Here is a 16,543-nt window from a genome sequence, read left to right as displayed (position 1 = left end):
TGTTAAGTTACCGTTAATGAAACTCAAGACTTCCTGCAGATGTTTCACATTAAAAGCATACCAGGAATGGGGAGGCGATAGGTGCTGGAAGGCTTTTAATGTAAAACATCCACCCAGGAAATGTTGAGTTTAACTTAACAGCATTCAGAAAAACAGCTAAGTGAAAGCAAGTGGATATAATTACTGAATGAGAACAGTATTTCTGTCAGAGAAAAGAGGGTAAGCATGACATGACTCTGTTAGTGTACTGATGGTAATAGAGCAGTGGAAATGTGGGAATCACACAGTCATGATCCTAAATTCATCAAGATAACAGAGGAAGAGTTGACTTAGCATTAACAGCAAATTAAACAGGAAGAGAACAGACAACAGTCTGTAATACTTAATAAATTAAACAATTTTATGCAGCTACCAAGAGACAAGTAAGGAACAAATCCAAAACTAACTGTATCAGTCTTTTAGACAATTAATACACATTTTGTTAAGGCTTTTTGGGCACATTTTTGTGCCTTTATGACAGATGGTGGTCCCTGGCTGAAGTCCAACCAGAGACATGCCGGATCATGATCAGGGTCTGAAACGTTAAGCTATGGGGGCGACTCAGGTAATGTTTTTTAATGCTTTGAAAAACTGACACCTGAAACAGAGGGAGTAGAGAATTACAGGAACATTGTTACAAGGGAACTGTACCGATTTTACACATCAAAGTGTGTTTACAGGTCCTGGGGAGTACTAGCGCTTATGTGAAAAAAGTTGTATAAAGCCTTTTGTGGCTCCAGAGGGAGCTGTATGAAATGTGATAAATTAGCCTCAAGTGATGTCACTTGAGGCAATGTGCTGAGGCTGGTTAGTGTTTATATCAAGTTGCATTACCCCATTCAAATTCAATGTTTTTAAATTCAATTGTTTTATTTAAATTGCCTGTTTGGTCTATTAAATGTTGTATAATGTATGGTGCTGCATTGCTCCTTTTCAGTAATGTATACTTTACAACAGATTAACATTATATTTTTGGATATATCATGGGATTATGATTCTTTCAGGCTCTGATAATGTCATTTATCTGGATTATCTTGGTTATTAGCATGATTTAACTAATTTGGAGTCAACACATACAGTAATTTGCTCGTTATTATAGTGGATGTTGCCTTTTCCAGTCAAATAAATTTTCAGGGAAGGGAAAAAAATCCAGTGTACAGACATAGTTTTTTAAACTACTTGACTTTTTTCCATTACTTGCATAACACACCTGAGACAATATCTCTGTTTCTGCTGCATCAATGTTGATCCTTTTTTTTTTTTTTTTTTAAAAAAACTTTCCATCATGAGTCAGACAATGTTACAGCAGTGCAATGGTGAATCAGTGGAGTAGTCTTTTATTGACAACCAGTCCACAGTTCGCCCAACAGCAGCTCCACACTGATCTGTTCCGCAATGACAAGTTCATGGCAGAACACTGCTGACTGATATGGTTTATTTGGGCATTTAATGGTACTGAGTCATCATTAATGTTGTCAGTTACCCCTGTTTCTTTCCTTCTATGACAAGTCAAAATGTCTGCAGTGACGAAGCTCTGTATAAAGTATCGCCGATCGAAAACTGTTTCACATTGTTTCAATTTCTAAAATGTTAACTGATCAAGGACATCAAGACACGTCAACTGTGGGGTACCTAACCACAGTTATAAAAGTTAAAATAAATGTCCTGTGAATATAATAATTCAAGACATTCTACTTTAGATTTCCCAAAATTACAAATTTCTCCCTTTACAGTCTGTGCAACATACGACACCTTCCATCCTTAGACCCTTGAAACTTGATGAGTGACTTGCAGTCGCTGCAGTCAGATTGTTGATACTTTGATTTGAGGGAATGTTGGAGATTTGTTGATGTGAGCCTTAAAATAGCTGCAAATAGGTAGTCGCTGAGCCTGTGAAGATGTTCCCCTGGTGCCTTACGAAATAAAATGCTGCCTAGCTCGCGGTGAGCATCTCGCTCCTGTATGGCAGCTAGTGATGAATGCTTCATGTGGCTCCAAGTTAACCAAGTTCATATTGAAACACTCCCTGGAGCGTTGCCATCAATCAAAGCCTCTCCCAGGAGCTGTCAAGCGATCTTTGTCTGCCTTCTCCTGCTAGTGCGTGCGGTTGCGCCACAACAATCGCAATATCCGGGCCCACCTCATTTGCTCCCATTACAGAGGCGGCTCAGGCTGTTACTTATTTCCCTCCCCGACGCCCCTGGGCAGTATATTCAACATGCACTCCACTCTCCAGCCTCCCTTCAACCACTTACTTATTCATCACAGGCTCACCGAGGAGGCTGCTCAGCTGACAGACACCAGATTTTATAAAGAGAAGGGGACAGAAGTGTATGACTCTGCTCAGTAATGGGGGACACTGTCAGTATGAATTCAGTTTTGCCCGGAGTCAATGCAGATTTGCAGCAGACAAATTTGGCTAAAGCACTGGGAGTGAATTAGATGGTAAAAAAAAAAAGAGGAGGGAAGCGTTTTCACTTTCATTAGCCAGCCTGTCCCTTTGGGCTCAAACACAGGGCTCAGTGCATAAACTGCATCCCCCACCCTCCCCCCCTCCACACACACACACACACACACACACACACACCCAGCCTCCTTTATCCTCCTTTCCTGGCACACTCTCCCTCCTCTTTTACTTCTCTTTCATCCCACTTCTCTCATCTTCCTCTTCATCCTCTCCATTCTCATCCAGTTTATCTCTCTTCATCCTTTCCCTCTCGTCTTTTCCCCTCTATCCCACTCTCTCCTCCTCTGCTCTGTGCGCATCATCGCTTCCCTCACCTCCTTCCCTCTCCTCCTCTCTCTTCTCTGCCGTTCCCAGCCAATGGCTGCCCAGGGAGGTGTGGCTTTACTACAGGAGGATGGACTGAGCTTGCTGTGGAGAGGAGAGAGAGAGAGAGAAAGAGAGAGAGAGTGAGAGGAGAGCGCTGGTGAAAAAGAGACGCTTTCCTGAGCTACTTGGAGAGGCAACGCCAGGCTTGACACTGAGTGATGACCGTGGTGCAGAGAGACTCAGCAGACAGGGAATAAAAACGCGGACTAAAACACACACACACACATACAGAAAGAAGGGGAGGGCGCGCAGTTTGTGGATACCTGCGAGTCTGTGCTCCGGCCGCAGGTGCGCTATAATCCCCCTGAAAGGAGTTTTTTTTGGTCCAGAGAGTGTAGGGGGGAAAGAGGCAGTGCTTGGATTATTTCTCCTTTTCTCGCCCGCTGTCAGCTGCTGTTTTTCAATCATTCTGAGCAAACTTTCTCAGCTTTAGCAACACCGACAGACTCGAGATCTTTTCAATTCGTGGACTGTTCACTCAGACTGTTTCTGAGCGCGGAATACACCGGACTGCACCTCTAGTCAGACAGGAGAATTCCTCTGAACTCCAAGCGTGCGTGTTGTGACGCGCAAAAAAAAAAGGAGTCTTTTCCATCTGTGTTTCAAATGCTTTGATGACAATGCCTGGATTATTACAGCCGCTGCTTCACCTGGTCCGGGGAAGAGGAGAAGAGTGAGGGAAGCAGAGAGAGAAGGAGGGTAAGAGGAGGAAAAGAAGAAGGAGAGAAGTCGGTGGCGTTTGGCTGCCGTCCACTAGTTCGTTAGCGCCTTTGCCGCTGTTGGTTCTCCCACCCCTTTTTTTTTTTACTGGATACACGGACACACATCAAGACACGCGCCGGGAGGACCTGCGTTCACACCCTGGGTGAGTTTTCGTGTGAGTGTTGCGTGGGGGGGAGAAAATAAAACAGGAGAAATAAGAGTAGCTGTGCTGTGCGTTTTTGTGCCAAGGCGCGTTTTTTACGCGCGGCTCACTCTCGGGTTGATACGCACAAGGAGACAGTGCAGGCTCAGGGTGGACAGTTGCTGTGTGAGACCGTTCAACTCGTGACGCATGATCGATGAGCATGGGGAGAGGAAGAGGAGAGATGAGAACTTGAATTTAGATGAATCAGGTGGGGGGGGGGGGGGGCTCATTCGGCCGTTTCTTCATCAACAGTATGATGATGATGATTTGTATGATTATTTTGCTTCCCGACTTATTTGATCAGAAATGTACAGTTCAGCCAAAGATGCTGCACGTGCAAATAAATATGAGAGATCACAAGTGGGTCTCAACACGTCAGCCCCCATTTCATACAGTGATAAATATTCTATGTGTAAATGTGTGTGATTTGGATGTTTTTTAATACCTGTGCAGAGGCAGTAGTACAGCCCTACAGTATGACCATGCTGTGGAAATGTATGTGTTTGGGTGTGTGCATGTGTGCAAAATTGTAGTGTATGTGCAAATGATAACTTTGCAGTCATGCTGTATTTTTTTTGTGCGTGATCGTGCACCACAATCCAGTCCTGTCACATCATTTTACCCAGAAACTGGAGCTGAACCTGACTTGTCCTTCAACCTCTGTTTTGCTTCATCTCACCAACGTGTGTGTACGTGTGTGTGTGTGTGTGTGTGTGTGTTCCCAACCAACCAATACCTTCTTGCCTGCCTCCACCTCTCCTCTCAGTGCGTCTCTCTCTGCCTATGTGTGTGTGTGTGTGTGATATTGTTGCTCCATCAGTCACCCTGAATGCCTGCTATGCACTGTGCAATTTCTCACAAATTCTCTGAACCATGTAAGCACAACATTTACCTGTCAGCTACTTTGTCGAGACTACTGTATGCGGCCATAAGAAATCCTCGGAGCTGCCTCAGTTTTATACTGAACACCCACTGCCACTGCTGGAGACCCGAAGTGGGAATGAGGTCTTGTCAAACAAATCATGGAGGAGAAAGAACAAGGAGAAAAAAACTGTCAAAACCCAATTCAGTATTTCAGTAACGCAGACACACTTGAACCCTGAGAGGGAAAAAAAAAAAACTCCCTTTTCTGTTCTGGAATATACTTTACCAATCAAATCAATGCATGTACACACATACACTCTCCATTCACCCGGAGAGGACAGCTGACCGCTCTTTCCTCATTGCATATGTTGAAATGGAAGTGTGACACACTGACAATGCAGGGGTTTCTGTGATATACTGTAGCTCTGAGGGCGCTTAAATGAGAGGCAGAGTGCATGACACCGAGGGCTCTAATGACATGTCGTCTAATGGCACCGCCAGTGTGCATCCGCGCTGACATCACGACTGGAACAATAGTAAAAAGGAATAGTGAACGCTGGAGCCGGTGAGGAGTATTTGGTGTTGACAATGAGTGAAGAGGGAACGTCCATTAGGGGATGTGTTCGGGTTGGAGTGGAGGACTTTGACAGAGTAAATCCTAACACAAAATGGATAAAGCTGCAGCTATAGGGTTTGAGTACATTTTTCTATAGCTATGGAAGGAGCTCCAAAACTTTTCCATGTCAAGCATCCCTAGTACAGAGTAGAAATACATGAGACTAGGGCTGGGTAGTATTACGGAAATCAATATGATGATGAAAAAGGAGTGTAAAGTTGAGGGACTTGCCAGAGACAGTTTTTTTTTTTTAAAAAGTATAGTCAAAACTGATGCAGCAGAGGCTGAGATATCCTGACTCTTACGTCCTAGTATGGTTAAAGCTCCGTAAACACCAGATCCTACATTTCCCAATGCTCATAAAATCATATTTTCTTAGACTCTGTAGATCTAGAACCGTTAACAGCTTTACAACTATTTTTAGCAAGTCATACTGATGACTAGTGTACTGAATGTAAAATTGGTTGATTCTTTTATATGACTATTTTTCAGTCATCAATATACTGTATATAGCAAATAGCAGACAAAACTCGTTACATACTTTGTGTAAAATAAATACTTTATTTTGTTCATTTTTAATTACAATTTCCTCTCGGACTGATTCATTCATAATCATATTGTCACAATATGTCTCCACCATAAGTCTATATATAATAACATTTAATTAGAAGAAGAACTGAGAGCGTCCGCAAACTGAATGATAGTTATGGAACTTAATGTGACTGAATGGGCAATGTTTCAACCCTACCTGGTCTTCATCAGACAAACGGCTAACGTGACTAAAATTGATGACATGCTGATGCTGATACATAATGGTATATAAGACACTCAAAATAAACGGTCTAAAAACAAAACTTGCAAAATGTTATTATAGAAATTATAGCAAATGATACATAGGAAAATCAGAAAGGATATGGCATTACTTCTTATTGTCAAGAAGTCCCATGAAAAGACCAAAACCAACAACTGATTGATGAATTGATCCCTCTAGCCAGTAAAGCTGGCTAGAACAAGATCCACTGTTGTCCAAAAACTATTAAAAACGCTTCAATGAGTCACACTGTTGCACTGACTGACATGTTCCTTCATTACCATGAACACACACTCTGTATTTTATTTTGACTCAATCCCTCACATACCGTCCTGCTGCCAGAAATACTCACTAGAACACCAAATGTGGATTAATCCGCCGCTGAAAATAGTCCTCAGTAAATGCACTGTTTCCTCCTGTTTGAGTAACTTTATCTAGCAATGCCCAGCTGTTTTTACAAAATTGTTTAAACATTTTCAAAAACTGAAATTATATATTTATGACCTGTTGTTTGAGATTTACATATGCATTAGAAACCAGTGGGCTTAAAGCTGAATTCCATAGGTTGAGAGGTCAGAAAATACAGACAGATGGAGTAAACATTGTTGGTTTTAGTCGTTTTCATTGAATGTATCGACAGTAAGAAAAATACAGAAAAACACCAACCTTATCCTTGTGATGTATGTTAGGGTTAGGGTTAGGGTTAGGGTTAGAAGAGGGCTATGGCACATTGTACAAACTATACAAGATTCAACAGACCCCTCTGATCAGAAAAAATATGGTAAAAGGAGGGGAAAATCCTCCAAAAATGGAGGGAAAATAACTATTGCAGTAAATATTTAGACCTCTCACCTTCTCAATACAAATGAATCACAGTGCACTTACATTATTCCTGGTATGACTATTGAATTACACCCCAGCTCCACATGAGACCGCACACAGCATGAACACTGTGTGGAAGGGAACTCTGTTTTTGTTGCTGTTGTTGTTCAGAAGCATAAAGCTATTAGTTTCAGGGGTAATAATCACAGTAGGTGGAATGAAATCTTTAATTTACTAGTTATTTTTTACGCATTCACTCAGCATAACATCTATGCAAAGCAAAATTAAACCACTTCTCATTTCTACAGTTAAGGGCCCCTGGTGCTCTCTAATCTCTACTTTTAGAACAGTTGACGCAGACATTCATAGTTTATATGCTTGTAGTATCCCACAGCTGAAATAGATGGGCCTCTACAGACACATTTCATACATAGCTAACAACTCCAAAAAAGACCTCTTAAAGATGTCAGTTTGATTACACTCAGTGATATATAATTCTATGGATATTTCTGACTTTCTCCCTCAAAAAATGTGTTCATAGCAAGGTGGCATCTGTGTTTTTGCTGAGACCTTTTTTTTCTCCCAAGAAGGCAGTCAAGTTAAATGAATTTCCCCCCATTCAACCAAAACTGAAACCTTTTTGTTTCAGCAAGTGAATTTGTCTAAACCTACTGGAAGCAATATGTGGTTTATGACATTTTTTCTTGTTCCAAAAGTAGTCAGATGGGGTACAGTTGCAAAGTTCCAATGAAAGCACATTCAGTGACAGAAAAGATAACATCTCTGCTCCGGCATTGCCCTCCTCTAAGAGAAATATCCATTCGATCTCTCTTAACAGCTCTTATTTCTCTCCCTCATTTTTCCCTCACATTTCTCTCTCACATATTCATTCAAGGTCACATTTATTCAGGATACTCTGTCTCTGACCTTTGCTCTGTTTCATAAGCGGTCTAAAAACTGGAGCCGGATCCACTGTTGCTCCCATTGTGAGTCACTCTGCAGAAAAAAACGCATCAGCTAAATGTGTGTATATAAATGTAAATGTGTGTACTCAGCTTGTTGGCTCTTCAGTGACTGACTTGTGCATACGATACGGCTGTGCCCTCCAAACCGCAAGGACACGAGGAGATATTGAAAATGCAGCCTTTTCAACGATTGATACATAATAGTGGCCTTTCAGATTGGTCACCAGTCTCATCTCTTAGCATTGTGAGCTTTCTCTTTTCCAGATGTGGTATACGGGGTCTTAAGGTTTGACTCAAGCTGTGGACACATCTCAATATAATTGGTGTTATTCACAAATGTACAACTTTCTATAGGATGTGTAGGTGGATATACCATCTATCTTTCAGCCAGCAATGGTTAACAATAGGGTTTATTTTTTTTAGGGTGGATGCATAGAATATCCATCTCTTTATAGTGCAGTGCTACACCACTGAGCTTGATTTGGATTCATATTTAACATATAATGAAAGGGGCAATACACAGATTTTACCCGTCATCATCACAAAAGGGAAGGACGAGCAGCTCTGGAGGGAGCTTTCTGAAGGTTGAAAAGATAACCTTGATCATGTCATCTAATGAACAGCACTGTTGAGTTGCATTATGGGAAATGTAGGATGCGGCATTTTTGGAGCTCGACGTGTTTTATGGAATAAAAGTCAGGATATTTTGGTCTCTGCTGCATTCATTTTAACCTGCCCTGACCAGAATTTTTAAAACAAATCTGTCTCTTGTGAGTCAGTGCAATTATAAATCGCTGGAGCTCTTCTAATGGAAAAGAAAAAAAAAAAAAAATCAACAGACTATTTGAAAATTAAAATAAATGTTGTAGCCTTAATTTAACCTTTTTTTTCCCCCTCAGTGGATGATTGGCTGCAGAGTAATGGGGTGAGGACTGGTGTCAACTCTACTGTAAAGTGACGGGCCAATGCAGTGAAACAAAAAGTGACATAGTGAAAATGCTGAACAGTTAACAATAATGAGTTGTGTTTAAAATATTAGAACATATTTTATCATATATTCCATAATGTGTTATTTAGTCATTTAATGTTCAGCACTTTAGGGCTCCATACAATGCTGAAAGTGCTATGACAAGTTAAATAAATAGATTTTTGAATTTATACTGTATTATTTATTTTATCATAAAAAAACAAAATAACAGCAACAAAATATGTCATAAAAATAATTGCTACAGCGCACAGCAGAGTGACCACCTTTAACTTGAAAAATATGGTGTCAAAAGGCGGGTGGATGGTAAAGGGTTTATGCTGCACACGGCTGAGATCCATTCAAGCTGAAATCACACTTGCTTTAATTCATATCCCAAATATTGATTATTACGCATGATGTTTATGTATGTGTGTGGTTGTGAAAGCCCAATGTGGTTCTTCAGTAATTGATTATTGATCGATGGAGGTACAGTACTTTTGTATCTCTGTGTCTTGGTATGTTGCGTTGAAGACGGAGGTGACAGATCTGATGCGAGTCCACAGTCTCGTGAGATACAGGGTAGGGCGGTAGGCTGTATTATCTCGGTCGTGATTGAAGCTGCTGTACGCTCTGAGACGCAGTCTACACACACGGACTGACTCTGGTATAATGGTAAGTACAAACGTTGGGCAAATTATGCTTTTTGGTCATAACCACCAGTGTAAAGACAAATCTAATAACTTCATGAGATAATTAATCCGTCTTACCTTAAAAAATCCATGCTGTCATATCAGTTGAATTAGGCTCATCATATTATAAAGACTTCATCAAAACAATATAATGTGGATGAATTAAATTAAGGTGCTTGTGCTTTCTACTCTCTTCTGCCTGCGGCTAATGATTATTTTACTTTTTCAATTCATCTGTCAAGTACTGTTTTAATTAATCAGTCACAGTCGCTTCACTCAAATATTTTTTCCACCTCACCACTCTTGGGGGGGAAAATCCACAAAAGGATTGCACAGCTTTTGAGGCTGCTAAACCTGTGCAAATGAGACAAAAGACAGTGTGTAACGTAAACTGTGCTGCAAAGCAAATAATGTCATGGTGCGCTTGTGCCATTTGCATGTATGTATATTAGGTAACATTCATACATTTGGCACAAAATCTATGCAAATAAGCTTCATTGCAAAAATTGTCTAATTCATAAAGACTAGCGCTAATTGCCACACACAGTTAGGGTGAAATTATTAGCATCTTCAGATAGTTGGTGTTAACTATGCGCACGCTCACTCCTCACTCACTCACTCTGTCTGTCTTCAAAAGATATGAATTATTTTATTATCAAACAGTTCCACCATATAAACCTGGAATCTGTGTGTAACAGCTGTGTAGATGTGCAGCAGAGCACAGAACAAAAATTACCGTCAAGATCCTGACCAGTCCGGTGTTAACGAAGTTACCGCTGCTGTGCTACGTGCGTAAATGCGCAGAGCCTCTTTCTCAGTTTGGAGACGCACTTATTGTTTCAGCTGCTGTGTGATGCTGCAGACAGCTGTGGACAACAGACAGAGCATTAGTACTGATGTTTCTGCAACATCTCGGATACATTCAGGGACACCTGAATAATATTATTGTAAGATTCAGACATTAATCGACATGTTTCAGACCTGCCTGAGTCACATTAATAGCTGTAGCCTATTTTGATGGACATTTCAGTAGATTGTGTTATAGATGCGATATACTAGAGATGTGAAAGAAGCAAAATACATGAAAATTGGTTTGTGACTGTGGAGAGCTTTGTGTGTGCGTGCACCTCTGCTAATTAAAGACACGCGATTTGAGGCTTTTTTTGCTCTCTGCAGTTTTCATTACGGACCGATCTGTGTGCTGAAATTTGGAGAAAAGCCCGAAACACTGGAAACTGCTTCACTCACTCAAACAGACGCAAATAAAAGGCATATTGCACTCAACTGCAAAACTTTATGGCGTGTTCGCGTCGGCATATCATTAGCGCAAAATCTTTTGTGAATCTTTTGTGACGGTGCTATTAGCGGGCGCAATCCATTCTTTGTGGATTTGGCCCTTGGTATCCATCTCTAAGACTTCTCTAATACACCAGCACAAAATTACATTAGAAATTGAACACAGAATCAGTGTTCCAGTTACTCAACCACAGCCGTGGGAAGTAGGGGTGCTGGGGATGCTGTTTTGTCAGTCAGGCAAAAATGGACCCTGTGCATAAAGACAGCGGAGTGTGGAAAAGAACCGGGTGTGAGACGCGCAGACTTTATCTACTAACTACTGAAGTTATCAACTTGACAGGACAGAGGAAACTCTCCAGAGGACACCGAATTAAACTTTTAGCTTCTGAAATAAATTCTGATATAATTCAGACAGCTCTGATGGAGCTCAGGGTTTATCAGGAGGACGACTGCTTTACTCCAAACAGTTTCACTGTATGAATCTGGACTGTGTGTGTGTGTGTGACCTTTTGGATGTGTAGAAGAACACAGAACATTAATTAACATTAGATCCTGACTGATCCTGTCGGCGTGTCGGGAGATTTAAATAATCAATGAGGTTACACTGCTGTGCTTCGTGCATAAATGCGCCGAGTGTTTCTCTCAACGGGGAGACGCACTTATCGTTTCTGCTGCGGCTGCAAGTATTTAATAAACTCAAACATATTTTTTTGGGAGGGGGTGTTTAAGAGTCAGCAACCCTGCACCTCCAACTGAAATCATGTTCTCTCGGCTATGTACTCAACAGACCTTTCTTTCCATTGGAACAACCTTCAAGTGAATAAACAGTCTCTATGACACCTATAAAGGCAGGAAACCCTGGAATTTGGCCAAGTAAAATAAAGGCTGTGTCCAAAATCATTTGCTCATTTATTGCTCGGGACTCACTAAATAAGAAATTCTATTTTGTAGAGTCTACAGTCTGTAAGATGGCAAAAATAAAACAGTTTCGGGTGATACTCAGGTCATTCCTCTCATCTGGCAGCCATCTAAATCTAGGTTTGTGACCATTGATTGTGTGGTACATTTTTATGTTGCTTTGTAGGATCATTTCAGTCAGCTATACGGGGTATAATCATTCTCTCTAGACATCTGGACAGGAGTAGGACTTAAGATCATGTGAGCATGTTCAGCTTTTCTCTCATTCATATTACTATAAATTAAATCTCTTTGCCACACGACATAGCCAAAAGTATGTGGACACCCATTCTAAAACCATGAATGTTAATAAACTGCTATTACAGCATCCACTCTTCTGGTTTCAGGCTTTCCACCAGATTTAGGAACCTGACCGCAGGGATTTGCTCCCATTAAACCACAAGAGCATGAAGTTCATTGGTGATTCGGGATGATAAGGCCTGGCTTGCAATCGGTGTTCCAGGTCGTATAGGGTATTTGGACTGCAATATGATGTATATACTTTGCTCCTGAGAAGTTTTAGTTGAATATTTTTCACTATTCCCATACATTTTGGTGACTGTTGGTCTGACACTATCTGAATTGCTAAATATACCAAGTGGTAAGTTACAAAATAGTCTTTTTTGTGTGACTTAGGCATACTTCACAGGTCCAAAATGTTGGACTCAATACAAATGGATTCCTGAAAAATATACTCAAACCCGATGAGTGTGAATTCATTTTACAAAAAAGAGAAACCCGATCTGAAGGGGTCCCAATCATAGTCAAACCCGATCCCAATAGACCTGATTCAAAATGCTTATACAAAGAGAACAATAACACTAGCAGCAGCATGATTCACTGTCAGTTAACAGGCAGCTACAGTCCAAAAGAGGAGCATTATAATAATAATATGCGTAGAACAAATGTAAAGTAAAATGTGATTCGTTTTTTATGCTTCAAAGACTAATTTATAGAGATAATGTAAAGTGCTGTTTTCCTGTAATAGCATACATCTTTTAGATTTTTTTTGAATAACGCCAACGTGGGTCCAGGGTCGGATCTCGGTTCCTCAGAACTAAGATCTGTGAAGACCTCTAAGGTGAACTGGCCTTTGACATATTTACTTTTTTAAAACATGAAAAATGCCCATTTCAAGTTCCCAGAGCCCAAGATGACATCTCAAAATTGCATATTTTTCCCCCCATTGACACCCAAATATATTCAATCTACAATCATGTAAAACAGAAAAAAGAAGTAAATGCACACAGTTAAGAAGCTGGAACCAGTGAATGCTTAATAAACTTAAACTTTAAAATATTATCAGAATTCTTGTCACTTAACTTTCTGTTGATCTACTAATTGATCTCATTGACTAATTGCTTCATCACCACTCGACTGTCCTTTGATAGAGAGTCAGACATCACTTGTTTCATACTGTAGGTAACTGGATTATAAATGGACATGTCTTTTCTAGTAGTAGCGGTGACCTAAAATTTATTCTGCTAGCCGGTGCTGCACTGAGCTCTCTGAACTTGTTATTCAAAAGATTAAGATTTCTCTTTATCTCCTCTGTTTTTGTGCCAGTCATTAGAAACAGCACCTCTGGGGAATAAGAAAAGAAAGATGAAACAATACCCCTAACCACCAACACCACCACCGCTGCTCCAATCTGCAGCGCTGACACGCCTCTCATGGCATGACTTCAGCGGCTTATTTAAGGCAAAACAGGGGAGCGTTGGAGTGTTGGGAGGGAGGGACATGAAAGGCAGTTAAACTCTCTCCATCTCGCTCTCTCTGCCCCTTCTCCTCTTCCTCTTTGTACATCAAAGTGCTTGTTTCTTCTTAAGGAGAAACCACATGCATCCCACTGCAGCCATAGTGGGAGGGGATGAGGAGTATCGGCCTAAGTGAGCAGTGTCAACGCTCCATTGTTTCCCATATGTACATTAATCCTGAGCTCCAACATGGACTGTAGCAGTCCAAAGCCTTGCTGACATTTCAATCTACACAGGGGGTGGATAGGAGTGATGGGGTATTCGTGTATGTGTGTTGTGCATGTGGGTGGGGTATATTTAATACCCTTTTTTACCGCCGCATAGAAAAAAAAACAGCTTTCTTTTTTTATTTAATCCTTTGAGGATTTTTTTTTTAAGCCGCTTCCAAATATTCTTATGGACTAAGCTGTTGAGTTGTGTAAAAAAAATGTCTGTCTCATTAATGAATTTTTCTTTGGAAAATCAGTTGAGGGATTGGTCTCTCTTCCCCATAAGGCTCAAGGAAATTGTTTTGCAGACTCTTGTTTCAGGAAGGTCAAGAGCAAAATGTGTGCAAAATAAATTCCTCTTTTGCCAGAGTTCTGTCACTGAACTAAAAACCAAACTGTGTGAAAACAAATATGTCTCGGTGAGCTGACGCCGATATGTCTAATGTCTTTGGCTCCATTTGTACATGTCACATTAAAACATCTTATATCTAAATAAAACCCAGATGCAATTTTATACACTTAGTGTCGGGCAATGATGATATATCCCATGAGATGAAAAACTGACATTTCTAGACATTTCTATACTGTGCACATGAGGTACAGTATATACCTATAGTCCTATAATAGCTTTATTTATTTTATTTTATTTAAATATAAATTTAATTATATAGCATGAATATGCCACATACCACAGCATTTAGCTTGCAATGCCCATTCCTAGATGGGCTTTTAAAATACATATCTGGTTGTTTTATGTCATTGTTGGCAAAGCTGCAAATGAATGGGCAGGGCTGCTTTTTGGCAGTATTGCATTTACAGGATCTTTTGCATCAATGTGATTAAGTACCTTGATTATTTGAGGTTTGTACTTTACTGGATTGGCCAAAAACACATTCAAACTGGTTGTTTTAGCTATAAAATGATCTCTAATAGAGCTTACTGTATTTCATTTAGTTTATGATATATACTTATATTGTAATATAAAATGACACATTCTGGGATATAGAGGGTTTTCTCCATATTGCTCACACCTACTTAACCACATAAAGTATGACAATATAACAAAGTGTCTGTCAGATAGTATAAGCCCCCAAAAAGTAGACAGGTTTTAAACTTTTACACAACTGTTTTTGTCACTTTACATGTGTACAACCAAAAGCATTCTCATGGATAGCTTAGAGTCTGCAAATATACGCAGAAGACATAATTCTTAGAGAGAGATTGGGGAGATGCTGTGATGCAACCAGGAGGAGGAGGAGGAGGCTATGACAGCAGGTTTTTCAGTCATATGAGTATGGTCAAAAACACTTGCCATTAGACGTGGTCAGGTAATGGCTAATATGGTTAAAAAATATAAAATGTTGGGTGACTGGGGGTTTCAGATGCTGTCTGACCATTGGACAAGCACTTTGTTTGAGTACTGACCCCCTTTACACTTACTGCTTCCCTCTTCTTTTCTGTCGATAAAAAAATTCTGTAGTTGGCGCTCTTTTAGACCACCCAGTTCCAATAATCATCCCCAACAAATAAATTACTGTTGCTGCTAAACAGAAAACACATCACTTCCTGTAGGTTTTTGCAGGAGAGACATACAGTACCATACAGATACATTTATAAAAGCCCCTAAGGACTGCATTATTATTTTTCCTGTATCTGTCAGGGATAGAGGGATCCTAAAAATGGACGAGCATTTGCATAAAAATGTAGTGCATTGTTACTTTAAATTCATATATAAGTGATGTTGAGTCTAAAACTTGTCATCCAGGTCCCTGTCACACAAAGACGCAACATTAAGGAACACCAAACTCTCTCTCGGCGCTAAAGCAGTACATTATTCATGACTTACCCTGCACAACAACGTCTGATGATTGCATGGGAATCTCTTTCTCTCGCCTTCTCCTCATCCACCTTTCCCTTTTGCCTCCCCTCCACTTCCCGACGATGATTAGAGAAGACATTTAGTGTCAAGAAATACAATGATTATAAGTTGCGGCATCGATCTGCGTATTGAGCTATATCAACCAGATTTATTAGCTCTGACATCCAAACTCCCCCCCATTGATTTTTACTGTTGCTGGAGATTTACCCCCCTCCCCCACCCCACCCCTTCTCCCCCCAACACCACCCACCCACCCACCCACTCACACACATCTACACACAACCTGCCGTAAGCCAAACAGGTTATGCTGCAGAAATGTACCAATTGTACTTTCCTGACCCACTTTATCAGCATCCATGTGCTCAGTGCTTGCGCAAGCATTTAGTCAGGCTCTTTGGTACAGGGAAGAGTTTCGATAGTAAGAGGAGAGAGATGGAGGAAGTGAGAGAGCGTGGCGATGTAGAGTACACTTTATATTAATGCTGTTTTACATCGTGCATGGGCTGCAACGAATTTCCCAACCGTGTGAAGGAAAAAAATCAAGTCAAACAGCACGGCTTAACCTTGTCTCTCAAATCAGTGAGATACTCGTTTTGCCCCTGGAATACATTTTACAGCCAAACATTGGCCGTATTCCCTTGTGGTTGAGCGGGTTGCTTCAAAGTGGAATGAAGTGAAACGGCCGGGTGTGCTTATTAAAAACCTATCAGGCAGCTGCATCAGCCCAACACACTTTGCCAAGAACATATGGGAAGACGTGATAATAGCCTCCCTGCCCGTTTAGACATGTCACTGCAGCTCCTACGGGAAGCGCTTGTCACCACGGTTACAAGTGTGAGGAACTGGAGAGGCAGGATGTGGAACCTGAGGAAGAAAATACGGATGACACTGTAGGAGAAGAGATCTAACTTTCATTGGTTTTAAGTAATGGA

The 16,543-nt window shown here is 40.7% G+C and overlaps 1 long non-coding RNA gene across 4 annotated transcripts in view; it reads right to left on the bottom strand.

Moving 5' to 3' along the window:
• Nucleotides 1–588: 588 nt before the first annotated feature.
• The window catches only part of LOC122994367, a 33,085-nt gene continuing 17,130 nt past the window's right edge, over nucleotides 589–16,543 (bottom strand). For all 4 annotated transcript variants that reach the window (XR_006406582.1, XR_006406584.1, XR_006406581.1 and 1 more), the window contains 2 exons: nucleotides 4,672–4,786; nucleotides 589–2,914 (listed from right to left, as the gene is read on the bottom strand). This is a non-coding gene — a long non-coding RNA (uncharacterized LOC122994367). The remainder of the gene's footprint in view (nucleotides 2,915–4,671; nucleotides 4,787–16,543) is intronic.

The sequence above is a fragment of the Thunnus albacares genome, chromosome 12 (genome assembly GCF_914725855.1).
Source record: "Thunnus albacares chromosome 12, fThuAlb1.1, whole genome shotgun sequence".
Classification (NCBI taxonomy): Eukaryota; Metazoa; Chordata; class Actinopteri; order Scombriformes; family Scombridae; genus Thunnus; species Thunnus albacares.
Note: the sequence above shows the minus strand (reverse complement) of the source record. Positions and strands in the feature narration are given on the sequence as shown.